This window comes from Syngnathus scovelli, chromosome 12, assembly GCF_024217435.2.
Source record: "Syngnathus scovelli strain Florida chromosome 12, RoL_Ssco_1.2, whole genome shotgun sequence".
Taxonomy (NCBI): Eukaryota; Metazoa; Chordata; class Actinopteri; order Syngnathiformes; family Syngnathidae; genus Syngnathus; species Syngnathus scovelli.
The window spans coordinates 9,662,626-9,689,995 of record NC_090858.1 but is presented as its reverse complement, the minus strand read 5'-3'; the positions used below and the strand labels follow the sequence as shown (position 1 = coordinate 9,689,995).

At 43.5% G+C, this 27,370-nt stretch overlaps 3 long non-coding RNA genes and 2 other non-coding genes across 8 annotated transcripts; 3 read left to right on the top strand and 2 right to left on the bottom strand.

Moving 5' to 3' along the window:
* The first annotated feature begins 775 nt into the window (after positions 1–775).
* On the top strand, positions 776–3,040 carry LOC125978965 (uncharacterized). Its single transcript, XR_007485174.2, has 3 exons — positions 776–1,127; positions 1,381–1,430; positions 2,200–3,040. It is a non-coding gene; the product is annotated as an uncharacterized lncRNA (long non-coding RNA).
* On the top strand, positions 791–921 carry LOC125979072 (small nucleolar RNA SNORA14). The gene has a single exon (XR_007485197.1). It is a non-coding gene; the product is annotated as a small nucleolar RNA SNORA14 (small nucleolar RNA).
* On the top strand, positions 1,176–1,311 carry LOC125979071 (small nucleolar RNA SNORA14). Its single transcript, XR_007485196.1, has one exon. It is a non-coding gene; the product is annotated as a small nucleolar RNA SNORA14 (small nucleolar RNA).
* LOC125978967 (uncharacterized) lies at positions 1,417–19,272 on the bottom strand. 3 transcript variants are annotated; one of them, XR_007485176.2, is made up of 4 exons: positions 18,497–19,272; positions 18,047–18,106; positions 13,902–17,354; positions 1,417–2,248 (listed from the first exon to the last, which is right to left on the bottom strand). It is a non-coding gene; the product is annotated as an uncharacterized lncRNA (long non-coding RNA). The 3 variants fall into 3 exon arrangements; XR_007485178.2 differs by having other exon boundaries at positions 13,902–17,308; XR_007485177.2 differs by having other exon boundaries at positions 13,902–14,022.
* Positions 8,554–12,671, bottom strand: LOC125978966 (uncharacterized). Of its 2 annotated transcripts, none has more exons than XR_011087892.1 (2): positions 9,849–12,671; positions 8,554–9,414 (listed from the first exon to the last, which is right to left on the bottom strand). It is a non-coding gene; the product is annotated as an uncharacterized lncRNA (long non-coding RNA). The 2 variants fall into 2 exon arrangements; XR_011087893.1 differs by having other exon boundaries at positions 8,554–9,101.
* Positions 19,273–27,370: the final 8,098 nt, after the last annotated feature.

The following is a 27,370-nucleotide window of genomic DNA, read 5'->3' as shown; positions in this document are numbered from 1 at the left end:
CAGGGCGTTACTAAATGTGTATATACTCGAATTTGTTTGGTCTCGAATGTGTCAATCTTAAAATTGGCCAATGAGGTGCTATTTCCGGTAGCAGAGCCAATCATTGACATGGAATTTGCAGCGTTGCTAGTAAATTCCTAACTTGCAGCTGGGTGACTTGAGTGCCGTGTCGTCAAACTGCTCAGAATGGATGCAAAATTTACAACCTTCGTTGTGCAACAAACGGTGAGATGATGTACTTTTAATTATTTGTCGTATTCAACCTTTAGGAAATGTTTTTTTAAGAGAAAGGACACGATTAAATATTGAGCAGATCATGGTAAAAACCACCGGAAGCATGTTAGCTTGCACGTGGCCCATTAACCGCATGTAGGATACTCGAGTAAAACAGCGACTATGTTACAGAATGCTTTTAATTTTGCTTAGTTGCATTGGTTTGCAGAATTGTTTATATAGAGACTTGCTTGCTTTTTAGTGTACCGAAAAAAACTTGTGCTAAAGTTACCGCAGCTCCAGTTGTGCAAAACGAATACTTCTTGAGCATGCAGTTACGTGTGTAGAATGTTTTGACGTTGGTTGCTTCCAACCCAAATGGATCATTTAATGTGTAAAAATGCATGATCGTCTGAAGCACGTTTTTTTGCTCCCCAACAGGTAAATATGACTCAGCAACATCTAGGCTTCAATGAAACGTCCATCTCCACGTGTTCCCCACCAATCACCTTAATATTAACGAGGTGAGCTCTTTAATAATTTTAATGCATCAATCAAATTATTTCATTTTTTCTTATGGCAGCTTTGATAAACCCCCCAGTTGTTATCTGTGACCTCTGGGACAAGGAAAGTTGCAAGATGAATTTTAGAACATCCAAAACCAAGCATCACTGTAATGCTCTTGGTTATTTCAGCTCTAAGACAATTCTGAGTGATTGTTTCCATTTGTGCATTCTACTTAATTGCTGTGTATCAGAAACTATTGAATGTCATGCAGATGAAGATAAACTGTATGGCTGTGGTTAATGTAAAAATTTCTCACCTGAAACAGGCAAAGATGACCCTCACACTAACTTAATATGTGGTTCACCTCAGCCACATTTTCTCAACTTAAATCATGAATCCAACTCCAGGTGTGTATCTCCTAAACATTACATTATTGTCATGTTTTTTATTTCTGCTGGCATCTTTAGTAAACCCCCCAGTTGCGATCTGTGACCTCTGGGACAAGAAAAGGTGCAAGAGCAATCTTAGAACATCTAAAACTGAGAGCCACATCTGACGCTCTTAGTTATTTCACCACTAAGACAAAAAACTTTCTGACTTGGTTTACTGATTGTGGTGCTGAATCGAGTCTGTGGATGACCAATACTATTTTCTTTTTAGTGTGGCATATTGAAAAGACAAGACAACACAACACAGAAGTGCAAACACTGGTAAGTTTTTCACTGTGGTAGGTAGAACTACAGGTGAAATGTCATCCTCTATGCTCTAGATATGAATGATTCCCTCAGAGTTGGTCCTTAAAAAAAAATGTCCTAGCTAAAATATAGGTGTGGCAATGAAGGAATTAGACATTTCTGGGTTTTGTTTTAGCACGCTGCTGTCACACCTTTATTCTGTGCTTTTTTATTTTGTTAGTAATCTCATGACATACAACTCGATGTGGTACGGACGTGATGCAAAGATTCGCGCTGATTCCATGGTTAAAGTTGGGGGGTGGGAATTTCAACTTGTCCAAAAAGTCTTTGGAGAAGAATGATAGTATTGTTTTTAAAAAAATAAATCAAATCTACCTGAATCCAAACTATAACACCTATAAGTTTAGAATTTAACTTGCCTAAACTGCATGATACCTGTGTTATTCAAAATGGAAGGATGAATGGATGTTGTTTTTCTGCCCATAGATGGCAGTAGCAATGCACAATAGAGCTGCTCCTTCTCCATGGAAAAAAATAGAGCCATTTTGCTTAACGAGTGCAAATGTTCCTAGCGATTTCAACATCAGAATGCTGAAGTGGGGAGAAAGAGAGCTAATGTTGGTCATCTTATTGGACCCACTTGTCGAGATACTGTGTTTTGTTTAGCTGGGTGAACGGGGTCATTGTGTTTTCGGTGGAAAGCAGCACGTCCGCAAAGTGTCTCCAAATAGAGCCGTAATTATTTTCCTCCCGTCTGCAGCTGTTTTTCTCTCTGCTCTCGCAGTCTTGACGTTGCCAGGAAACGCGAGGGAAGTGTAAACCCGGTTTCTGCACTGAAAATACACAGAGGATAGTGAAAAGTCCATGCAAGATGCTCTACTTTCCGTGAGCTCATGCCTACAAAATGTATGCACAGTCATCTGCGTGAAGTGGCTTGTTTGTCAAGTAAAATATGGACTGTAGAGTTACAGTTGGAATGGAATCTGCTGGCAGTCCGTCTGGAACACTTTCTCCACACAAGTTCACTTCCTTCGTAAACACTGGCCACTTATTCTAGTATGTTGGCTGAGTAAAGCTGAAGGATGCCTGGCAAGCAACTACTGCCTACCTTCTAAAACGGGAAAGTAGCACACGGAAAGAATGGTGGAAAGCATGTTAGTTTCCACTGAAAATTAGAACAAAGGTATATCTCACTAATACATGCATTGAAATAATTCAGGATGTTTTTATTTTGATGATTATAGCTAATAAAAACTGTAATTTCAACGTCACAAGAAATTGGAATATTGCAGGAAGAACTAAAATATTTATTGGTATTGTAAACAATAGTGTGAATGTTTGCTTGTTTTTCTTGCAAAGTATTTTCCCCATGTGTTTAAAGAATCTACTTCTGTAATTTTACCGAAATGTCATTTTCTAAGGTATTCCAATTTATTGGTACTGTGTGAATGTGAGATATTCTCTTTACTGTAGTTCTGTTAGTACTGTTCAATTTTTCATCGTGTGGGTTTAATTTGTTTCATCCTTAAAACCCAAATGTATGAAAATACTACTTGTATTTCTGTAACATCGAAATATAGCAATAGTAAACAACAAAATAAATATACATTTTATACTGCACAGCACCATTTCCAAGTAGTTCAGTGTGACTTTATATATTTTGTAATGACATTGTGAATTTATGTGTTTCCCTTTAATAATGCATAAAGTCTTTGTTATGCAGAAAATTGCTTTATTGCGTTGTCAAAACTGCACCTGGTCAGTCGAGATTGATGTTTTATGATTGTCTTGGCCAAAACCCGAGTGAACAGCTGGATCAACAAAGTAGTATTTGTATTTGCGTGGCGAAATCAAATGATTAAAATTTCCGTGCCGTAGTGATGACTTCATCTAAGTTACCTACCTTTGGGTGTGTTCATGTTCTTGGCATGAATCCGTCTCTGTGCTATTAACAACAACTCAATAGGTGGAGCCGTTTGTAATAACTATTCTAGAGTGCATTCATGGCCTCGTTCGTGCAACACTGAAATGAATATGAGTCAGCGCTTCACGTTGAGCCGGAAAAGAAGCGCTCAATGCCCCTCATGTGCAGTAGGGGGCGCTGTGGCTCCGAGCAATCCACCACACGCCCCACTTCTCAGAGGCGTGAATGAAGGATGAGATCACGGCAGCTCACTTTGACAGCTTTAAAAACGTCTGCAGCATGTGTTCATGTATTTGTGATAGTTTTCCTTAAGTGCTCACAATAACTCTTTCCAATTCGACAACGTTAGCTGTCAATTATGGTTATGTTAAAATCCCTGATCGGTGAGGACTGGGCCTGTTTTAAAAGCATCATTCTAAAAGCTTTCATGGGAGGAATATTTAAGCGGTGCAAGACACGGCTGGAGAACCTGTCACCAAATGATGGCCAGCCGTAATTAATGTTGCTCTGCTGTTTGGCCGTCTGAATGTCAGGTCGTGATCTTGCGCATCGAATACCTCGCATAGCTCAGATTGGGTATCTGACAGGTGGGGATGACTGCTCGCGCAGGAGCAGCTGTGTTTGGGAGTCGGGTGGCCCGAAATAGCTCGCTAGTATGTGGTTGCCATGGCAGCTTCAGCACTAGTCTGAGGAGCTTTTGCTAAGATCTCTAGGAGGCCCTCCGGCATATGTGCTGTTGAGCGTTTTAACACCCGATGCCCAGAGTCTGTGGCTGATGTCATGCACGTAGGACTCGTCAAATATACACAGTCACGGAGGGAAACATTAGAAGCTGCCAGCAGCTATGTATAATAATAAACACTAGTTGCATGGGCCCATTACCCAACACCTCGGTATCATTCACCAAGTGAGGGCGAAGATGACCTAAAAATAAAGCGGCGCTGTATGTGTGGTGCGTCCGCACCGATGACCCATTTTCCATCTCAAAGGGGCTGAGGATGGGTGGAAAATGAGAGAGGGAGTGGAGCCAATCACGTGAATCCAAAGCAGGCTTCAAATCCTGCTGGATTTCTCTTTCACTAAAGCCTTTTCTGTCATGTGTTTTTTCCATATTCATGCTCTCCTTGTGCTCATCAGAAGTCTCCTTTCTCACTACTAATACGCTTCAGATATTGTCAAAACCAACATTTATTTTGATAATCGACACCTTTGTTTATATTTCAACTTCTGTGGTGAAGGCATAATTCATTTCACTCAACTGGCTGCAACAGCTCTCCAATGATTTTTTTTTTTCTTTCTAGTTTCTAATATATTTTTTGCCAGGGATTGTATTTCTACCCCAGTACGCTGGCGCCAATGTTGTCACACTTATTATCTGATGACGGGATGCTCTGCGAGGGCACACAGTTAGAGCACAGTTGGCTCGATTGGGTTCTTTTTAAAAGGCAGATCAATTCTCAATCTGCTGTTAAGGCTGTGAAGTGCCCATTTTGTGGGACCTCTGTGTGGAAGAGGCTAATATTCTGCAGCCCTCCTCCATTTGCGGTTATGGCCGAGCTTCCATTCAAGCCCTCTTGTTTACATTCCCTGCCGAGCTGCGTGGTTGGGGCCGCACGCACCCAACCGCCTCCTAACGTCATCCTGCCCGCTCCTCATCACCAGATTCCCGATAAGACTGAAATTCAATAGTGCTGCTCTGCCTGTCTGTGAGCGCATCACATGACTCGTGAATCCATGTTTACGTGGGGCGGTGTTTTGGTCTGGCGGTGAGCTCCTCTTAGAGGCTGCCAAATTTGTAATACTACATGACAAAGAGGAATAATCACATTTCCCTTCCTGTCTTCTGTCATCAACATTATCTGTGCAATACACAATAGAATATGTAAAAGTATTCAGAGCAGCAGGATGAAGCGAGGGTTAACTGAGGCACTTATTCCCCCCCCCCACTTCCTCTGCCTGTGATCTGCTCTCCTGTCTCTCTCTGGCACAGCGGAGCTTTGAATAGCATGAGAGAGTCAGACAGGCTTGTTTTGCATACTGTCGCTCTCCTGCATTGACTTGTAGCAAATCCCTGCCCTCGGGAGGCATGTCAGAGGGGATTAATGGGAGGGCCCGGGCCTCACAGAGTTCCCCATTGTAGCTGCACAGCCCTGCACTGTATTTTCATCGTGCCGAATGAGAAAAGAGCGAGCAGGTGGGGTGGTGCTGCTGGTGAACGAGGGGTCGATTGTGTCTAGTGTGCAATGGGGAGGGGGGGTATACAGTGGTGTTATTTCTCACTGTCCTGATTCTTTTGAGAAAGGGAGGGCAGGAGAGAGTAAATAATGGATTTGGAGCAGCAGGATAGTGGAGGAGCAGAGCACGAAGAGGTGTGTGTGTGTGGGGGGGGGGGGGGTTGACCGCACTCGGGGCATGCAAGGGAAGGCAAGCAGCCATGCGCAGGAAACAGGAGAGCGAGGGGGGAAGTCGAAGCAGGGGGGTGGAGAGGGGAGCCTGCATACAACAACCCGTCTGTGGTCCTCTGGGGAATGTGGGGCCTCAGCAAGAATGCGGCAATCCTCCACTTCCGCTCCTCTCTGCTTTACCAAAACAAAACCGCTGCTTCTTCTTGCCGCTCTTGATGAAAGAATGAAAGACTACGTTTACATGATGAATGGCTTTAATACTTGGTGAATGTAAGAAATGCATCTGGTCAGCTAGTCGCAATAGTCAAAATAGTAAACGTTTCTGGAGAAAAATTATGATACGACCTATTGTTCAGCAGCGTTGTGGTCCACTGTTGGACGATTGGGTGAGAAATTTGTGGTTATTCAATTATTAGCTTTAAATGTTGATACAGAGTTGTAAAGTCAATGTAATTTAATTTATTAAACTTAGACAAGAGTCAGGAAAGATTGCACAGGTGACAAAGCATCTATAAAAAAAAAAAAAGCAATCTTCTCGAGTCACATTGCAGAGAAAATACTAACGCTTCAACTAGTCTGGAAATACCCATACAATTTTTGCACATGAGATCCATTTTTTCTTTTTCCAGGCTTTAAAATGTGTTCTTGCGTAGACAAAGTGGCCCCATGCCTCACATTTCGTGTCCATTTGCAGTTAAAAGTGATGTCTATAAATGGCCCCTAATGGTAACGTAGCGATGCTTTGATCCAAGCAAGCCTTCAACTCGTCTGCCTTCAATCAGCACGACGGCAGTCTTAAAAAATAGAAGCCACTTTTCTAGTTGCAGAACATGTCTCCGTGCAATAATCTGGGATGAAATGCTCTTTGAAATCATTTCTTTTTGAGGCTGGATGTCACCCCCCCCCCCCCCCCCCCCCCCCTCCATCTGCGTTTGACTGTGATGAAACTTGCGCTATTATACCATCATCTCCTTATCTCTGAGCGTCACTCTCCCTCGGCTCTTCTCTCTTTCTCCCACGCCGGCTTTGTTTTTATGTGAGCGATGAAGGAGACCGTAACCTTGGAACATGACTGAAGCATTCCCGACTCCCACCGCGTCGATAATTCGGGGGCAGAAAAAAAAAAAAGATAAAGAGTTGAAAAAAAATATTTTCTTCTCCTTTGCATGAGATGTAACCTTGGAGGAACTTGTGGATTTATTGTCTTCCTGTACTGCCTGGCGAGCTGCAACCCACTCGTTCACCTAGGAACTACAAAGTGGGTTGGACGCCTTGCATCTTGTGGAAAGGCAGCCTTTGAAGACTTTAGCTTTGAGCCGTGTGCCTCATCAATTCCCCGCGCAAAAAGCCGCATTTGAATGGAAGACCAGCACGCAACGAGGGGGTGGCTTATCGGCCCAGCTCGTTTAATGTTATTCATTCATGCACACTGTTTATAGGACAAGCTGTGCATGCAAGATTCTGCTCCACAGTGGTTGCTTATGTAACATAAGTGTGAGTCACTAGTTGCATTTTTCTCCTGGATTGGACCTTTTTTTTTTTTTCATCCACTAAGGGAGTAGTTGCAACCTCCTGCATCAAAGTTGAATGAAATCAATTTGACTATTTGTCGGTGGGTCATTCTGGGTGATACTAATGCATGTCGCAAAAGAAGCAAAGGGCAGTAATAGAGTGAAATAGATATGCCCTGCCCCGCCTCCATTTTCATTTCATTCCCAGTCTAAAGTGAGTGGTACTTAGCACAGAAAATTCCTGATTTATTTGTCATTTGGGGCCTTGGATTTGTCACATTAAATCTGCTTTTCTCCACAAACTGGGGAGGGAGATTACAGGCTCTCACAGGCAGTGAGATAATAACAGTGGCAAGTCAGGCTTTGCCGCTCAAATGAAAGCCGTCAAGAGGATGATGCGGAGAATAGAGAGGGACATCGTGCGCTACATCTAATTCTCATGCCATGAGTACGCCGCTTCTTCGGACCCTTTGTGTCCTGCTGGAAATATGATTTTGTTCGGCCCACCGATCCAATTGAAATGGCGGTCAGGCTTGCAATTGTTCAATGAACCTAAGCTGCTCTTTCCTATCCTTCGGCTCTGCTTCTCACTCGCCACCAAAATCCCCCTCAGGGCATCAGCCCGTTGAACACATTGGCACAGTGCGTGCGTGCACAAATTGAAGAAACATCCTCAGCCCTTATTCCATCACATTTCTGTCCCCACTGCTTGATATTTTTTTTCTATTGACAGAAACATGTTCCCAGTGGGGATGGAGAACATGAATATCCACCATTTGACCTATTTTACAACAAGCTTTGATCTGCTTCCTATTTTGCTTGGAGTCTATTTACACAATCTGTGATGGTTGCACGCCTAAGATATGAGCAACCCATACTTGTGTTCAAAGCGTGCCGTTTATTTGCATCCAGCTCTTTTTCTTATAAATAAATGTATCCATATTTTTCCTGATGTAATAGAAGGCAGCAAAAGGGGTCCTCATTATTTATATATAAATTATATATTATGATATCTTCAATATATTTAAATAGAAAAAGCCCCCATACAAATCCGTAGGTGCAAATCACGTAATTATTTTTGAGTATTTGAATTCATGAGTTTAGTTTGTCTGAACTCCATCTTCTACACCGTTTGAAGGTTTTGCTTCAGAGGCGCTTCACTGTTTACCTTCATTCATAACGGCTGCATTCGTTCATATTTTCATTTCCACGCGCACTCTGCTGATTAATGAGTCGGTCACTTCTAAAGTAGATTCTGCAGCCAACAGCTTTTCTAATTAAAAAAAGTTGAGACGCACTTGCTGCCAATTTGGTATAATTATGAATTCATGAAACAATTAATACAACAAGTCGTTACATATGGGGTTATGCCGCCTTGTCGGCGGGAAAAGATTCCACTTTGTCTCGATGCAGACTGAGTTAGTGCTCTATGGAGGCTTTTAGTCCAGCTGATGATTCAAGGCATCTCACTACGGAGCTCTGTGAAATCCCACCAACTTCATCACGCATGCACATGCACCATTCTTCCATTGGGACAACATTTCTGACATCCATTAGGAGGTTTCCCATCATTGAGCCGGCCGGGCTCGGAAAGGAGGGCTAATGATGTAATTCCCTCAGAGAGCACATTAAAATGTCAAAGTGCAAAGAGCTGACATCATCCATTTAGCACACATTTTCCAATAATATACATTTGTCTTTTCCTCTTCTCCCTACAAACTGCCCCTCCAAGTTCTACTTTGGTGTGCAGCTGCATGCAGTAAAAATAAGATAGCATTGCATCAAAGCATGTCTTCTCCTGCGGCATTAAATGGTTTCCTCCGCACAGTTTTCTTTACATGGCTACCTGTCAAGAAAAGTCAGCATTAGAAAGTTGCTTCCCAAATGAAGGCATTGATTAGCAAAACTGCTTCTCAAATAAAGCCTTGATATGTTATATGCGTCCTTTTGTAGGTACGTATACAGTACATACTGTAGTCTGTTAATAGATTATTCTGTACCTTCTGAGGCAACAATATAAATGCTTTCCAGGGAAAATGTATGATACGAGTCATATTTCCACAAGGGAGACCTGACAGCTTTTTCTTTTCCATCCCAGTGAGTGGGCAGGCTTTCACTTCAATAATGGATGCTGGAAGACGGGAGTAAGTAGACCTGAACTGGAAGCAGAGAAGGGAGGCTACGCCTCACTCAATAATGAATCAATTGATCCCCTGCAGATGATGGATACGGTTGCTATGACGACAGATGCAGTCTTACTCAGGGCACGGAGAAAAGAGGTCTACTTCCCAGAACTGAGCACTCAGCTTGTGAGTGCTTAGAATTGGAATTGTAAGCGCATGATGTGGTGGATAAATGACAAATATATTGAAAGGTAGCTTTATCCAGCTGAATGGATGTTCAATCACAGTGACGAATTAGTGTGCAAAAACCATCAGTCAAGCTTTGAAAAATTGGCAAAACTAATCAACTGTTCCCATTTTAGGTATAAACAATGGATTGACAAGTGCTTATTCTGGATTTTAAATCTCAACACACACTTGCCTTTCATGTGCACGGCGGGGTCTTAAAAAAAAAAAAAAAAGGTGTTTACCACGTCTGCATGTGTGTCTTTTGTTGCCATGGCAACGTGGCTACTTCTGTTCCAGCTGGGACCATGTTGCCAAGTAACAGCTGAGATATGAAGAGAGGAGGCGAGAAGCGTGGGCACTGGGAAGGAAGTGAGTGGCAATATGGTGAGCCAAGGATAGGACGAATTCTACAAAGATTGTGAACAAAAGCGCAGCGAGCACGAGGTCAAAATAGCACACTGGATAATAAAAATGTAAAAAAGAGGTTTCAATTATTGCCTCATGCTGAAAATGCATTTAGTTTTCCTCTTTTTCGGGCTGTGCCTTACTGCTAGAGAATATAAATGCTGTGGCCATTACAAAGTCACTTTACAGTCTGATGTGCTTGTTACGATGTGACAGCATGGTGATTTAGTTTTGATACCAATTTTAATTGGACCAGGACATTTACTGCGCTGTTAATGTATGGAAAACCTCCTTGTTAGGGAAGGGCAAGATGCGCCATTTTCATTGAAGACACTTGTTTTCTGTAAACAAAAGCCTCAACATTGTTCAGGCACATGCATTTCTTTTAGACAGAGGTCATGCGAAAACAATGACCTATTTTCACACTATCGTCACTATTTCATACAAACCTGCGGAAAAAATATCCCATATGCATGTCAGGACAGCTAAGCTATCTAAAATGTACTTGCACAGTCCCATACTTATCACGGGAGAGCATATATTTAGCATTTATTTGGAAGCAGAATTGTTTTCAAACATCAACCACCTGCAGCTGATGCAGTAAACACCATTAGAAATTGCTAGTAATAATTGCAGCTTGTCGTGTATGGCCGCATCGACCCCGCCCCCGGCACAACCGCAGCGAGGGCACCGTGCATTCATGGGCAGTGCAGAGAAATATGGAGAACACTCCAGCGTTGAAGCCCCCTGGCTCAAAACGGGAATGCGTCCTTGTAGTCCAGGAGGCTCCGGAATGCAGCTGCACTCGGTGGCCCCTGTGTTGAGTCAGCACTGTTTTAGGACATGAACGGGGAAGGTTGGCGTGAATGTTCCCAAGGTTTTTCCACGGTTGCTTATGTTGGAATCGTGGCTCGCATTCTCGGGTCGTGCCTGTATTTTTAGCAGCTGCTCATGTTTTTCAGATTCTTTCAAGGACAGGCAACACCCAGTGAGTCACATAATTAAAGATTAGCAAAAGTATGACGGTATGTTTTTAGTGTGCACATTTACAAAGACTTATTAATTGTCAACACATGATTGTGTCACCCCAGCATTGTGTTGGACCGCCGGCTCAAACGATTCCTCTGGTGCTCATTAATAACACACATTTTTTTTGTCCCTTACCACCCGAGCGTGCTGATTTGATGCCATGGAAACACAGGCCGTGACGTGCGTCGTCGCTCCGTGTGGGACTAATTGTCATCCCCCAAACATGCTCGTAGGCTCAAGTCACAGCATTTGCTCGCCGTCTTTGTTATATGATCCTCATGCTCCAGTACTCCTCCACAATAAAAAGCCAGCACAAAGCCCACTGAAATCCAGTGCGGGAGTGAGTGACATAGTGGAAAACAACAGGGGGAAAAAAAAGCAACACAAAACAACCCATCTATTGAATTTCCTGCAACCTTTCCCCTGCTCTTTGATCCAAACAAAACAACGGCCTGGGAAATGAGAAATTTGACACCTGGAGCTCAGGAAAAGAAGTGGTTGCGTAAAAGTTGCATGCCAAAGATGAGAGCGAGCACCACGTTTGCGTAGGAATTACAGGTGGCGAAAGCAGAAAAACAAAAACAATAGAGCCCAGGCTTTATATAACTAGGCTTGCCTGTGGCGATTGTGCAATGTTGCCGCAGTTGTCTGGGCTGCCGTAAACAGATGCTTTAGTGCCTCTGGAGGCTCAGCCATGTTCCTTGATGCAGCAGTTATGGGCACATGCCCTACTTTCATAAATCAGAGCCGGATGAAAAGGAAATAGTGTGAGAGGAAAGGAGGGACGACGAGCTGCGAGAGGGGATGCCGAGTGGGGGTGGGCGGCTTGCGAGGGAAAGGGGAGAGGCTGAACAAGGCTCATATTGATGTTTCAAACACAGCTGCAGGCGTCAGCTGACTAGCTGGCCTGGAGCTCTGCCTCCCGCCTTTATCAGCTTACACTGTGACCTTTCTCTCTCCACTGGAATAGATCCTCCCCCCCTCCCCCCCTCCTTCTCTGTGGGTTATCTGACCCTTTACCGCTCACTGTCCACATCCCCCGATGAGTTCAGGCCCTGTCCTCATTGACATCGGATTTCTGAATGTTGGTTTTTAGGATGCTTTACGCAACACCCATCGAGTAAAAACAGCCGTGTTTGTTTGTGTTTGCGCGTTTGAAAGGTTGTCAGACCAATCGTACAAAGCTGTAAAAACTAGAAATTAACAAAATACATCATAACTGCGATTGTACGGTCTGTGTTAACTAAAGCGTTGCGAATTTGCGTAGTAATCGTAATAATTTCGTGGTACAGAACACATTTACTTGGAACCCGTACCTGAACATGCAACATCATATGACCGCTTGTGTATACATGAATGACGGCCGAAGGCGAGCCAGAATAACTTATACAACACATCAGTAAAGTAATAAAAAACAATATGTACACATAGATGCAAAGAGTTACCTAGAACAGAGTTTGATTTGCACAAAATGCATCTGCATATGAATTCCACATGGCAAAAATGTGTTTCCATCAATAGCACTTGTGAAACTTGCCGCTTATCCGTTTGTCATCTTCTTCCAGTCAATATTCATGTCATGCCAGTTGTTTGCAATGTCACTACAAAGTGCATACCAATATCTTGTCCCCCCCCCCCCCCCCAAAAAAAACCCCCCATCTTTTGTCTGCCATTCGTCACCATTTTGTGTAGAGTTTTCCTCCCACATTTTGACATGCAACGCCAATGAACAAATAGTTGCGGTGTCATAAAAGTACTTACCACACATGTTATTTTTGTTAACATACTCTCTCATTTCACTATTTTACAGTGTTTACAGGGAAACACATTTGGTACCATGTTGAGGACACATTTTTAAACAATCCCATTTTGTCACATAAAGAAACAGCCAAAATAACCGTTTGAGTTTGTTTTCATTTCCAAATTGTAACGTGTCAGCAGCCCTCAAGGCTATGTTTATGTGGCACTGAGTTAAACTGGGAAAGGTTTTTCTCGTTGGCTTTGCATGGTCGATTTTGCACATTACATACATGAAATATCTTTTTGTTGCAGTGAATTCATTCAATATACCGTATTTTCCGGCCTATAAGGCGCACCTAAAAACCTCAAATTTTCTCAAAAGCCGACAGTGCGCCTTATAGTCCAGTGCACCTTCTATATGAACCAAATTCTGGCCCGCGGGCCAATCGTAACATTATGGATGTATTGTTATTGTTGTCACTATTTCAAGTTATTATATTGTGATTGCATTAATGGTGCGCCTTATAGTCTGATGCGCCTTATATATGGACAAAGTTTTAAAATGGGCCATTCATTGAAGGTGCGCCTTATAGTCCGGTGCGCCTTATAGTCCGGAAAATACGGTAGGTTGAAAATGAATTGTAACTTGTATTCTCTTTTCGGTTTCACACAAATTCCGAACTTATTTGAAATTGGAGTTTGCATATTTGAATACCAAAATGTTCAATCAAAAATTACAGTCCATTTCTCATATTGTTTCCTCTCTGCTTCATGGGAACAATTGCTGCAGCTTTGTAGGGTGACCTTTTCTGCCCCTTTTCCTCCTCTCTTAATTATGCTGAATTTTCTTCCACTTGAGCCTAGTGCTGCCTGGAATGTTGCAGCAAAACATGCTTTTGCGCGAAAAGCCCAAATGTAAATTTAGAATTGAGTGTATCATCTGAAAGCCCATAAAAATAAAAAATCCACATGCGTGAAAGATGAACTGCGCTGTAGCTGGTATTCACTTTGAAGCAGAGTGTCTGAATGGCCTACACTCGCCGCCTCCCTCTTTTTTTAGTGTATCAGCACTTTTGGTTGTTTCTGGTTTCAAGCCTCACCCGAGAGCTTGCACAACTCACCATTAAGTCACTCTTCCTCCGCACGTCCACACCCAACGGCCAGACGGCTCAGGAGGGAGTCGTGACGTGACGCTTGGTTTTTGCGTACTTGAGCGGGATTAGCCAGGCCGTGCCGATGGCTCTGCGCAAACAAAAAGCAGCACGGCTCGCTTAAGTCGACAAGTTAGGACATATTTAGCGATCCCGAAGTTAGCAACAGCTTCAGAGTCGAGATGGAGGCGGCAGCTGTTGCGAGAGGTCTCTGTTCCCGGGGGGCAACTATCAACAGAGGTAACTGTCAATCACTGCCCTGCAGGCCTCTGGGGCTTTTTGGCAGGGGAAAAAAAAACAAACACGCAACACACCTCCCCCTTGATGACGCTCTTCAAGTGTTACTGGATAGTGTCTGCATGGAAGCTGTCCTCCCACGCACACACACATCGAGTGCCTCAGCAACCCCCCCCAACTGTTTGCAGGAAACACTCATCCTTCTCTGGAGATGTTGCCCGCGGCCGCTCACAAATCCTGGACTCCTTTCTGGGAAATGAAGGGCTTAGAAGACACACATCCACAAAGTGGGGTAAATGCAGGGTGGAGGGGTGGAGCGTGAATTCAAAACACACGTTGCCAAGTATATCTCCAGTGCTGTTTTCTGACAGTGAAGAGGCCGGATTGAGTGTCTGCCTCCTGTGGGCGGCAAATAAGGAACAAATTCTACGCTCGCTCACCCCACCGTCTCGGTAACTATGCGAGAGAATTTGAGACATTGCGGTATCCAGGCAGACCTCGGCGATGGCCAAAACATCAGAGGAATGACAAGTGAGCGCTTGGCAGCGGAGGACAAAGTGGGACGTATAGCGGGAGCAAATAAGAGAGAAGGCAAGAGAAAGAATAGAAGCGTTTAAAGGCAGCCAAGCTTCAAATGTCAGTCAGCTCGGTGTCAGACAATGGAACACAGCTGTTGCTCGCCTTTGAACTGCAGCTGTCCGTCCGCCTTCCGTTTGCCTTGCACGCATGCGGCCACGTTTCAACGCGGGGCCGTTAAAATGTATCCGTGTGCAAGCTGCAACATTCGCGGGTATCGCATGGAGGGGTCACTGAGAGTTGCGGAGAGACACTCGAGGAGGTGGCAAGCACAGATTTAGAAACCCCCGAGCAGGATGCCAAAAAGGAGACGCATCAAAGCGAGGCCCGGTCGCTGCTGTCTTGGTATGCTTTGAGGGCCACGTGGGGGGCTGGCAAATAGAAAGGTTAGAACTCATTTTACCCGTGAACCATCTTTTGATCGTGATTGCCTGTCTTTGAGCCTTTTGACTGAAATAGCCGCAATGGCCATAATCATGCAGTTTGGCACCCCCTACAGCCCCCCTTTTCCATGACCCTCCGTATGGAAGTCATATGATTGTAACGGAACATCTCATCCTCATCTTGGCTGCTTTTTGATCTGATGCGAGACAATGCGCCATTAAGGCCTGGCCTGATTTTCCAAAGCACAGCTCAATTATTGGAGGGGAAGAAGATTCATTATCATATCAGAGAGCACAGACGTGACTTTGCAAATAAAAGAACACATTAGACTCTTTCTCATACGCACACATCACACCGCAATTATTCATATAACGTACGAGGGCACCTTGATTTCCATTGGTGATGGCGAATTAGCATTTTGGAGCTCTCACCACAGCACATCAGCTTGCGACTGTTTCTCCCGAGCCCGTGCGTTGCATTTTAATATTCTGGAACAGAGGACCTTGACGTCAAAATGCCTTCAGTGTGACTTTTTCCTGCTGTAGCATTTTGTCACTCAAGTTAAGTGTGTGCCACCCTGGGTGCATCGTCAGCGTCTGCTCGGCTACACAAAGCAGGCCCCTTCAATTATGCATAAGAAGGCGAAACACACACATGTGGCCCCACTTTGCATGTGTGATACAGATAGTGCTCCACACCACCCTGTGTGTTCTACTAAACTGGAGACAGATGACAACATTCTCCAGAAAATTGTTTCACTCGGCCCTGATGTTTTAGCACAAAGGCACCCTCACCTCCCACAATGACCATAAACGCCCCTCAGCATGTGTGGTGCAAACGTCCAAACAAGACCGTTTTTAACCAAAGTCAAATAAAAGTATTGTTTTGATCTTTTTTTTTTATTGGGAGGGTGTATTGACGCTTGGAAACACAAAGTTCAGTTTTGTTGGTAGACAACGTACTCGGCGCGACCCAGTGCTTGTTCCTATTGATACTTTTCAATTGTCAATCAGAGGCAGGCACTGAGGGACTGCATCATTTTTAATTCATCGTCATTTTAACGTTTGGGGGTACATGGTGACATAGAAACAAAATAAACACACGCAAATATTTATTGTTCTGGAAACGGAGGGCAAGTACTTAGGTGTTCAGTTTCCTGTTTAGCCATGCTCAAGTACATCATATTGACTGTGTTTTTCAAGTGACAGCCCACATGCACAAACCGCAACAAAAGCATCCACCACAGACGTAAACAATAACACAAACGTTGCATACCGTGTAATTTGTTTGGGATGACCCTCATTGATTTAAATTATGGTTAACTTGACAGTAATATTTTGTCAACCTCAAAAATGTCCTTAGCCTACAGTATTTTTTTATATGCGTCCCAGTAGTCTAAACAATGGGTTCTATTTATATTATCTTAATAATATTTGTGGTTTTGGAATTAAGCAGCCATAACACCCCCAAATCGTGCCACTTGAGAACAAAACCGTGGAACTGTCACTTGAACTATGCAGTGAAATTTCCGCCTTGCCTTCAAAAAGACGATCAAAAGCAATTGGTGTTCTTAAAAAATCTCTTTAATTCTAGACTGGCTTTTGCTGTTTAGTGTGTGATTGAGAAACGTCAAAAACAACCTAGTTTGGATTTGTTCATTGTGATGAAAAATATAACCCTATTTTGTATCAAGGCATCGCGTGCAACAAGGGCAGAATACGACGCCTTGATGGAGTAAAATGGGATTTTCCTTGAATAATATATCAGCCGTTTCATTCAACCTATACCTTACTATTTTTTTGCATGCATGAGTAAATTCCTGTGCGTGCCTCTCTACGCCTGAGCTATGCATGGCCTCTGTCATTGTGCCTGCGCAATTTATGTGTGCAAGCGACTTTTGTGTGCATTCCACGGTAAACAGATCTGGCTGCTCTGTAGACTGGATGGAAAAGGGCCTGAGGCGAGCAGTGTACAATGCATCAGCAGATGGGAGAGCCCATGTTGCCATCACACGGCATTCCTCATCACTGGGCATGCTCAGTGGGTCTCTGCCCCGCCCCACATACGCACACGCTGCCCCCTTTTTTCCTCCCAGGGCCTGTTTGAACCAGTCAGTCGGAGGTGGCGTTGGTGGTGGAGGTGGAGCCGGCTGCACTCGCTTCTCTTGTTTCTCATTTGACCTTCAAAAAGACAGACGTAGGGGGGTGGGGAGGGAGGGGGATGTGGCTTGACGGTGTGGGAGGGGGGAGGTGGGGTGTTTTTCTAAAAGCGCTCTCTGGCTGATATGTCACTCATTATTTCCACTCTGTGCTTTTGCCCTGTCACAGCCCTCTGAGAAGCAGCCAACAACTCGGTCGCGCTTTGCACGCTTAGCCTCGCACACACTGAGGGGCCTCATTATGCTCACTTGTCACAGGAAAGAATATAGTAGTTCACTGTTGCAAACAAGAAATCGGAATACTCGCACGCTGTAGTGTTGGATACACCTGCACATCCGATACAAAATGTGCACTTATAAATATACAAAGAGAAGGTTTGTAAGTTGGAATGACGCTGACACATTCTGTTGTGAATGTGGTCTGTTTTGTGTTGTGGTGAAAAACTGCACAGCCATCATACTGAGAATTGTTTCCAAAAGTCACCGCTCATATTTTGGGCTAAACTAAAAGCTCTGCATAAAAGAGCAAAAGATTGTACAAAAAAGAGGAACAAGCTTTGTTTACTTAGGCAAGGTACGAAGAAGAGGGAAGTGAAATTATTTGTCACTGCGGTGTCAGTTGCATACGTTGTGCAACCGATGACACAATCACAACATGGAGTTTTTCACGTGTCACACTTAAGCAACGGTGCAACGTTACTACTTTTACAGCGCAATCTATTTGTGCACACAAGCACTTTTTCTGCAGGGAGTTACTTACCCCTTGAGCAAGCAGGACTGCCTTCATGTTTTCTCCCCAGTGTGTCACGTTGATTAGTGTCTATTAATATATGAAATACATAAATCACATCTTTAGCACTCATCTTGTTTGCTGACTCCAAATTGTAGATTTAAATTTCCACATTAGTTATACTTTGGTCAAATAAGGTGTTAACCAACATTTTATTGAGACACATAATTTACAGAAGCAAAACTCTCAAGGCTCACCACCTGTGAAAAACAAATAATTAAAATCAACTCTCACAATGTCTGTTGTGGTTAACGAGTGTATAGCGTGTTGAGGTGAGCAAATACTGAAACGATATTTCACGAGTCTCGTGACAAAACAGGGTTATAAAAGTCAGTCTACACAGGTCACAATGTGTATTTCCCACATAGTGACAGCAGTTAGTGCGGTCAGTGCACATTAACATTACGCATAATGACCCACGTTGCTTTGAAGCGTGCTCCTCGCTGACAATGCAGAAAGAACGTCTCCGTGACTCATATGGCAAGATCTGAATCCCTCGGGCTTGTGCACATTCCGTCTTTTTGTCGTGCAATCGCCACATGCTGCTTGGACTATTATTGGTCACCCTCTTTGACCGATGCCGAGTTTGGGCCGACTTCCTGCTCAAGTCGTGCAAGCATCAAGCCAATCAGCTGTGAAGACTGTGACACTCCTCGCAGCTATTTACTAGCCCACAGCCCGGTTTAAAAAAAGGCTGAAGGCGAGCTTAGCCTGCTGAGTAATCACACACACACACACACACACACACACACACACACACACACACACACACACACACACACACACACACACACACACACACAAGTAACCTATAAACATGACGACCCCGCTGCGCTTGTGAAAGTCTACCTGCCCTTGTGTTTTTACCTTTAAAACACGTTGCTGATTTGGTCGAAGCAGTTGTGTGTACGTGCGCAGTCGAATCATTTTTGCATTGCCACTAAGAGCAGGAATGTGCTGTTTTGCAACTTTTCAAGATAACAAAGCAGCATGAGGCGGTTGAGTGTAAACTTTGGATGAGGTCACGCCCCGCCAACGCAGCACACTGTGACATGAGAGGGGATTTTGTTCTGGATTCTCCCCTGGTGGGCCTGGCATGCCTTTCACTGTTTTTTATTTTTTCTCTCTCTCTGTCTCTCTAGCTTGCCTTATTTGCTCTGTGAGCACTTTGGATACAATTACAGGTCGCCAAAACAGCCGGCCAGCATCTGTTATTATATGGTTTAGAGTTAAGTGCAGACTGTATTTGACAACAACGAGAATAGACGACACAGAAGCCAGCCCGTGCTAGCTTTCTCTTGAGAGTTCACAATGTACTCTCTTGGACAAAATATAAGCAGAGCTTTGCAGGGCCACTTGAGTTCACTGCGGTCGTTACATGACTACTAATGCCTGATTCAACACCGGGCCTGGCAAACATACTTGACATTCAGTGTTTACTCCATTCACTGAAAGCTTCTAGTCAGACCGTCTGATAGTTTGGCTCGGAATTAGAATCAGGGGGTCATGAGATTTGCAGGTGGCTGAGCTTTCCTGGAATTGTTAAGCAGGGATTTTTGCAATTGTTGCCAACACGGCCGCCTGTAAAAAACTCACAGAAATATTTCCCCCTGCTCACGGGGCTCGTGTTTCGAAAGGCAGAGCCTGTAAAGAAATAAAGGTATGAATTAAAGGAGTCTAATAGTGAAAGTGAAAGTACACATGAGTGTGTTTTCAGAAAGAAAAGGCTCTCTGGTGCCATCATTTGGTACACAGAGACGCATGAATAATGAATCTGGAGTGAACTCCCGCTGAACTCTCTTCACCAGACCCAGAGATCAGAGCCACATGCTATGCGACACACACACGCACACACTCTGTGACCTCCACAAAGCTCCAAGCACACTAGGATACGTGTGTGTGTGTGTTCGTGTGTGTGTGTTTGTGTGTTCGCCATGTGAATCATTACACGGTGCTGCACCTGGCTGCAGTCAAGAGGACTTTCCTCTGATAACCCTGATGGCTGTCAAAGGGGAGGTGGCGGCGGGAACGCGGTGAGCCAGGGTGGAAAGACAAACAAAGCCGCGCTGAGGCGGTTGAGGCTCCCGCCCACTCCCGCCCCTTTTGGGTGCCCGAGTGTGTGTGTAAGCAGTTCAATGTTTAACCCTTGTGTCAACAGCCAGCATGTGCCACAACAGCATTCCTGCGAGGCGTTTGTCTTGTGACAGAGCGCTTTCATAATGGCAGTGCGGCGCTGAGTGGCCCGCTGGCATTGTTCTGTAGCAGAGTCGGATGACTTGTGGCGTGATGAGTTTCATGTTTGTGCACGCTGCGAGTTAATGAACACTGTTCACTTACAGTCCAAACTGCTTCCTTCTCCACGCTGTAAATGTTTAACCCTTTATATACGGTTCATCTTCCACGAGCATGCTTTATATTTTAGGTCACTTTTAACCAGGGCTAAGAACATCTTCATAATAAAAAACGCTTTCGATTTATTGGTTGAAGGACCGGCACCATGTGTGTCTATACAGCAGTCGAACCAGATCCATATCCAATGTATATTGTTTAGTGTTCACATTGCATGAAAAAAAATTCAGATAAATGTCACATGGGCAACAAAATCTGTATTGACCTCCAGTGTGAACATAGCCTACTATGTTTAGTATTTATAGTTGTTCTTATGCTGTTTTAGTCTTTCGCTCTTTGTAGATTCTCACATGACCTTTTGAAGAATAACAGGCACTTGTTTCTGTGAGTACCTGTGCAAATGTGGTAGAAATACAAACAGTTCCCGGAACTGTTTAAAACGCTCTCTTAAACACGTACGGCTATCACTGTCCCATAAAAAATCCACACATTACAGTTTCAAGATCCCCACCATTACCGTCATTCTCCTTGATTTCAATCTAAAATAAATTTTAGCAGACATGTTTAAAATTTGACCTTGAACAGCCTTTGAGTTCACAAACTTGTACGCCATGTACAAAATAATGACATTTCTAATATTGTAACGTGAGTAACTTTGATTCACTTAATAGTCAACAAATTTCAGTGTTTAAAGAAAAAACTTTCAGTCTAGTTTTATTTATTGCTGTCAAACGTCAGAACGGGTCATTCTGACCCAAACATTACGCAAGGGTTAACTTATTGTACAACAGCAACAAAGATTTTTTTGTAGGGGGGGGTGACCTTTATTCACTTTGTTGGTTGTTTTTCACAAGGGCAACGAATGACATTTGTCATGTGAGGAATGAAAGCTAACACAGAACATCACACCGCCTCAGGAAGGAGGAAGATATGAGCTCAGTAAAGTCGTCTCACAAGTAGACGAGTGCATGTGATACTAATAAAAGTGCAGAGTTGGGAAAGAGTGGTGTGTTTTCCCCTCAGGGCAACCTTGGGTGGAGCCAGACTTGTCAGTCAGCGAGAAACCATTTCCTCCTCCTCAATGGCGTCTGACTCCGCCCTACGATTGTGTGGCAGTGCTGCGTAGGTGAACTTTATTCCTCCTTTGTTGACTGAGCGCTTTCGTTAAATTTGAATAGAAAGCGCTAGGGTTACACATCTGCAGTTCCGCAGAATAATGCGGATCCGATCCTTAGCAGAAGGAAAGGGGGAAGGGGACGTTCATATGTTACTACAGTTGAACGGCAGCCATCTGAGGGTGTTTACATGACGCCCATCTCGCAGGAAAAGGACCGTTTTGGAAAGGTTGAAACAAGACGCATTCACACGGACCTGAACTATGAACGCTGTAATATGCATACCAGACCAGTAACTGGCGTCTCACACACTAAGCGCTTAATTGTCCTTTTGTGTTTTATCAAACTAGTCTTCCAAATTACATCCATCAGCGTAAATGAAGGGGTTTAAATTTTGACGTGTGGAAATACATAATAGGAAATAGAAACACAATTGGGGAGTGTTCCACCAAAAAAAACAACCACATAGTACGTGGAAAATTCATACACGGAACTCCGTGTATGAATTTTACACATATGTGTTGGTTTTCTTCAGGTTCACTGAAGACTATAGGTGTGAATATCAGTATTAATGGTTATCCATACAGCATGTGAATGTGACGAGCGAGCAACACCACCCCTTTCGCACTGCGATTGTTTTTTGTTGTATTCACCGCTGGGAAGGGTCACGGTGTTGCAGTTATGACTAGTGCTTATCTGCGTGCGAATAGTTATGCATTCGTGTCCGTGTGCATCTGTGTGTACGAGCGTGTGAGATAGGATCAGCGAGAGAAAGGTTATAATGGTTGTGTGAATACAAGAAATGTTGTGTAGTTACTTACCGCAGGCTGGAAAAGGTGTGCGAGTTCAGTGTTGACATTGAAATGGTAGACCTTAGCGGGTTGGCCGCTTGAGAAGTAGATCTTGGGTCAAAATAGGTTTAGCGTGTTTTTTATTCCCTCCCCAATACAATATATTGTTTACGGCATACTTGCTACATCATGATATCACTGCCATGATTACCAAAATATCACAACAACGTAGTGTGCCATTACCATGATTACCATTCCTACTTAGCGGTTAAGGAAATGTCTAGCATTTTTGTTGTTACATAGGTCAACACATGTAACCATTTTCAAATGGTAACGTGAAAAGGCCACAATACCTAGTCATGTAATTGAACGGGTAAAATGACAGTTGTTTTTCAGTCTTGCGTAAACACCCTCCGTCGAAACCAGTGTGACGACTATGCTGAGCGAGCCTGTTACGCACCGCGTAGTCCAATGACCCCACAAAGTCAGATCGGCAAGATAAGACACGCCCATCTCAACATAACCTTTGGAACTTTGGCTTGTTTGTCCTTGTTATTCGTTTTACAAACTCACCTTGTCTCTATCCATCATTGGCACACTTGCCATCGTTACCGGCGAGTACAAACAAGCTGAGTTTATATCACCCTGGGCTTATCAGGCCCCTTCAAGGGCACCGAACTTTCCCACAGCGCTCCCTCCGCTCCCCAACCATCCCCTCGGGACGCAACTGTTGCGTCAAGGCCTCTTATTTATTCCATGTGCTTCCCACAGGATGACAATAACAGCACGTGCGCTCGGCTCGCACCGGTGACTAAAGCGTACGCTATGTGCTAGGATAACGACTGCACGACGTATGACAACATGTACTGTAGCTCTGTGCAGCTCAACCGGTTTGTCATAAACAAGCCCACGACATGAGCTGATGCGACCTTAGCGCTGACGCAAACATGACTCAACTTTTCTGAATGCAGTCGGTGAAATATTTTTCTTGGAATTCAAACATGTCCGCACTTGAGCATAATTGCAGTACAGAACTAGGCCTTTGTGAAATGTCATGTTTGCAAAACGTGATTAAGATTGTGTTAATCTACTAGGTGTAGTGAAAATACACAATATGTACATGTATTATTTATTTATTTAGAATGACACATAAGGACAATAACGTTATATGCCTCAGTCTAAGATTAGATTTTCCAAATGATTCAACACTTAAACCGTCTGCAATAGAATCTGAGTAGAAATTCTTCTTTCTCCTCCTGCTTGCTTCATAAGGTATCCTGGTGCCATTTTGAATGCACACCAAACTTAACATACTGTATTTCCCGGACTATAAGGCGCACCTAAAAACCTAAAATTTTCTCAAAAGCTGACAGTGTGCCTTATAGTCCGGTGCACCTTAAATATGGACCAAATTCCCAAATTTAAACTGTCCCGAAGCATTGTGTCATGAAATCAATCATAAGTGGCCCGCTGAAGGCTATGAATCATGAATCAAAAAGACTATGGATCATTATTTTGTGATTATAAAGTAATTTGTTGCGTCTGAAGTTGAAATAGAAAAGATAGAATGGAGAATGATTTGATTTGGATTAAAAATCTGACATGATGCATTAATGGTGCGCCTTATATAAGGACAAAGTTTTAAAATGGGCCATTCATTGAAGGTGCGCCTTATAGTCCGGTGCGTCTTATAGTCCAGAAAATACGGTACTTGGTTTCACACCCGCTATATGTTTGCCAGAAAACTAGCTTAACAAGCAATTAGAATGTTCTTAATTTATTCCATTGCTTATGCTGTTTGTGGAGGACAAAATCTAGTTTTCTACTATGTACATAATAGATTTTTTTTTTTTTATGCAAAGCTTGCAACATGAGTATGATTACGTAAATTGCATGAGGATAGATTAATAATAATCGCCATGGTTTCGCCCCCACCCCCATGTTTAAACTTATCATGAATGTCCTTGAAATCAGACACAAACAGATGTGCTTGTCATTCCAACATTTTCCATCTCAGCGAGCTATTTCCGAAAACGAGCCTCTGAAGTGGTGGAAAGATTCTGTGCCCAGTTGCCCAGACAGTGTGGTTAAAGGGACTTTTATCACACAGACAGGGCTGGGGGAGGAGGGGTGGGGGGGTGGGGGACACAAACACTCATCTGCTGCCTTCCCAGCTTTCCCATCCGATGTGTGTGCGGGGGTAGGAGGCCGACTGTGACAGGCAACGCTACCCAGCCACTCAAGACACCCACCAGGCTCGCAAAACCGCAGGCAGATAATGAATGGCACACCATGATGACAACTTGCACTTTTATGGAAAGGGGAGGAAGGACATCTCTGGCACAGGCACTCGCTGTGCGCCATGATGAAACCACCTCCATAAAGCAGACAATCACACAGAGGGCACTCGTGTATGGGAGTTATGACCAGGACCAAAAAAGGCATCTTTCCAAGTGGATGATTGAAACCTCACCAGTCACTTTCATAATTTAGCCACAGTTTTACTACGTATTTATTGGAACTAGCCTTTTTATGAATGAAATATTTCATGCTCTCAATTAATTAGCTAGGTGTCCGCCTGACCAGAGCTACTCGAACACAAATTTCAAATGGCCACAAAATATTTTTCCCTGTGGATTTAATTTATTGAGGTAGTTTCTGCCACTTTGTTCCCTTATTCTGAAAAACACCAAACTAAGGTAGTGGCTTACCACTGACTTAGTGACCAATTCATGGTAACGCAACGAATCAATGTCAAGTAAAACTCTAATTCGAATGCCTTCTGGTGCAACATGTAATGGCTATTTATAAAAAGGCACTCGCAGTACTCTCTATTCATTATTTCATTGACGTACATAGCCGAACAAAAGTCAGGACACGCTATATTCCACCGCACGAGTCGCACCCTCTGCAGGTATGCTACTCGAGAATCAGCATCATTGCATAAGCACAATTAAACCAAATGAACAGGACAACTTAAAAGTACAAATGAAGACAAAATTAATAAATGTTAAAGGAACATTTACCCAAATGAGGACTACTGTTGAAGTCTTTTCAACAGACTGTAGTGTGTATTGTTGGCATGGAGACTAATGCAAGAATACGTGTGCAGACCCAACCAAAACAAAGCTTGCGGGAATAACAGTTCGGAGGCCACAACCAAACGGGGAGCGGGGCGGATGCGGCCTATTGAACTTCAATTCTTTACCATTCCTTTACTTTTCCATGCTTGTGAGGTCCTTAGAGACTCTTTTGTGATGAAGGGATATATAAATAAACTTGACTTGACTTCCAAAGTTTAGTTTCCTGCCCCCCTGTGCACAAAGCAAGGTCCTTAAAGACATGCTGAGAGGAGTCAGACGTGGAGGAATTTCGCCTCAATTTCAACGAACCACCTTTAGATTGAATTACAGACACAGAAGTTAGAACAGTTCCCTATGTATGGTTTGCATATTTGGATACTGTGTATAATTAGGCATACAAACAAATAATGCTATGTGACTGGCCTCGAAAGCCAGATAACAGTAAAGAAAGCGTCTTCCAAATTTGTGACAGCAACTTGATTTATGTTTGACTTTGTCTCAATGTCATTTCGTCCTAACACTAACTTGACGTCAGCAAACTGTCATCTACAATCCGAATCAGTTTATCCTCAAAAGATTAATAAAAAATATACTTATTGCATTATTAATTTTAACATAAATTTAATTGGCCAACTGATGGTAGCCCCACAATCTTATTTACATACAGTCAGACCCTTCGAGGAACATTTTACACATGAGCTCTATCCCCTCGTTTGCTTTCATCTTCTCCCAACCCTGAAATACCCTCCAAATAAAAAATGTCATAAATATGCATGTCCACGCATATTTTTACGTTTTATTTACCAGGGGTTTATGCAACTGTTTGGTTAAGCAAATGAATACATGCAAAGGAGCTCGCACAAATCACGAGGGTCCTCCAGCTAATAACAGTAAAGGACAGTGGGAATGTCAAAACATAAATAAATAAATAAATAAAATAAAAACACGCGTGCTCACACAAACAGCTGTGAATAAATGCAAAGCTCGGCACCGGGAAACGAGCAATTTAGGCATGCTATCTACCTTGCCAAGGATGTCAAGCACCGTATTCGAGTGACTGCTTAGCGGCTCAAAAATAGACCTAATAATAAGCCTGCATTGGAAAACTTTGTTTTTGGCTCAGAGGAAGACAGTCACACAAAGCATGAAAAGCATTTTTTTTTTCATTCGAGTAGAAAATAAATAGTCTTTTGGGGCCATTTTTTAAATAGCTGTTTTAGATTACAGGGATCTTTGTTCACCAAGTCGTAACAAAAGGGCCACATTATTTAGCTGCCATTTTGTGACAGCAAAAACCTCAATGCTAAAATTGTCTTTGAAAGGTAAACAAATGGCGGTGAAGGTGACGTTATTTGTTGCGGGAGCTGACGCGAAGTAGCCAGTAGTGGATTGAACAACAAGAAGCCAGGGGCAAGGGAAGGGGCGTTCACGAATTCTATTTGTGACTGAAAATATTCGGGGGGTTTCCGCAAGACAGGAAATGATGCTGTTGGCTCACAAAGTAAGCAAGCTTCCAGAAGGCAACAGAAGGTCTTCCTGTACCTGCTTACCACGAGTGCATGTGCACTTCAGCCGCATACTTGAAAGCATGTATGAAAATGGATGTGAGCGGAACGTTCACTTGGATTTTTTTCCCCCTCTGAGGACTTGTAAAATGTACCCAGTGGCCCGCCTCCTGACTAGGCTAGCAGATTAAAGGGGATGTATTGCCGCCTTGTTTTTTTCTAAATGGATACACATGTGGCACATCTGTGTCCAAGCCTGACTCATTACTCACTTTTTTTTTTTTTTTTTAATGTTCCATTCTCCGCAGCCATGGCAACAACTGCATGTTTGGCAGCAGGCTTTTGAAGGCAGTGGAAAAAGAGAGAGAGTGCCTTGGGAGGCAGCATAAAGAGAGAGAGGGAGGGAGGGGGGGGGGGCAGGTGGGTAGGGCGAGCAGGCTCTCTCAGTAGT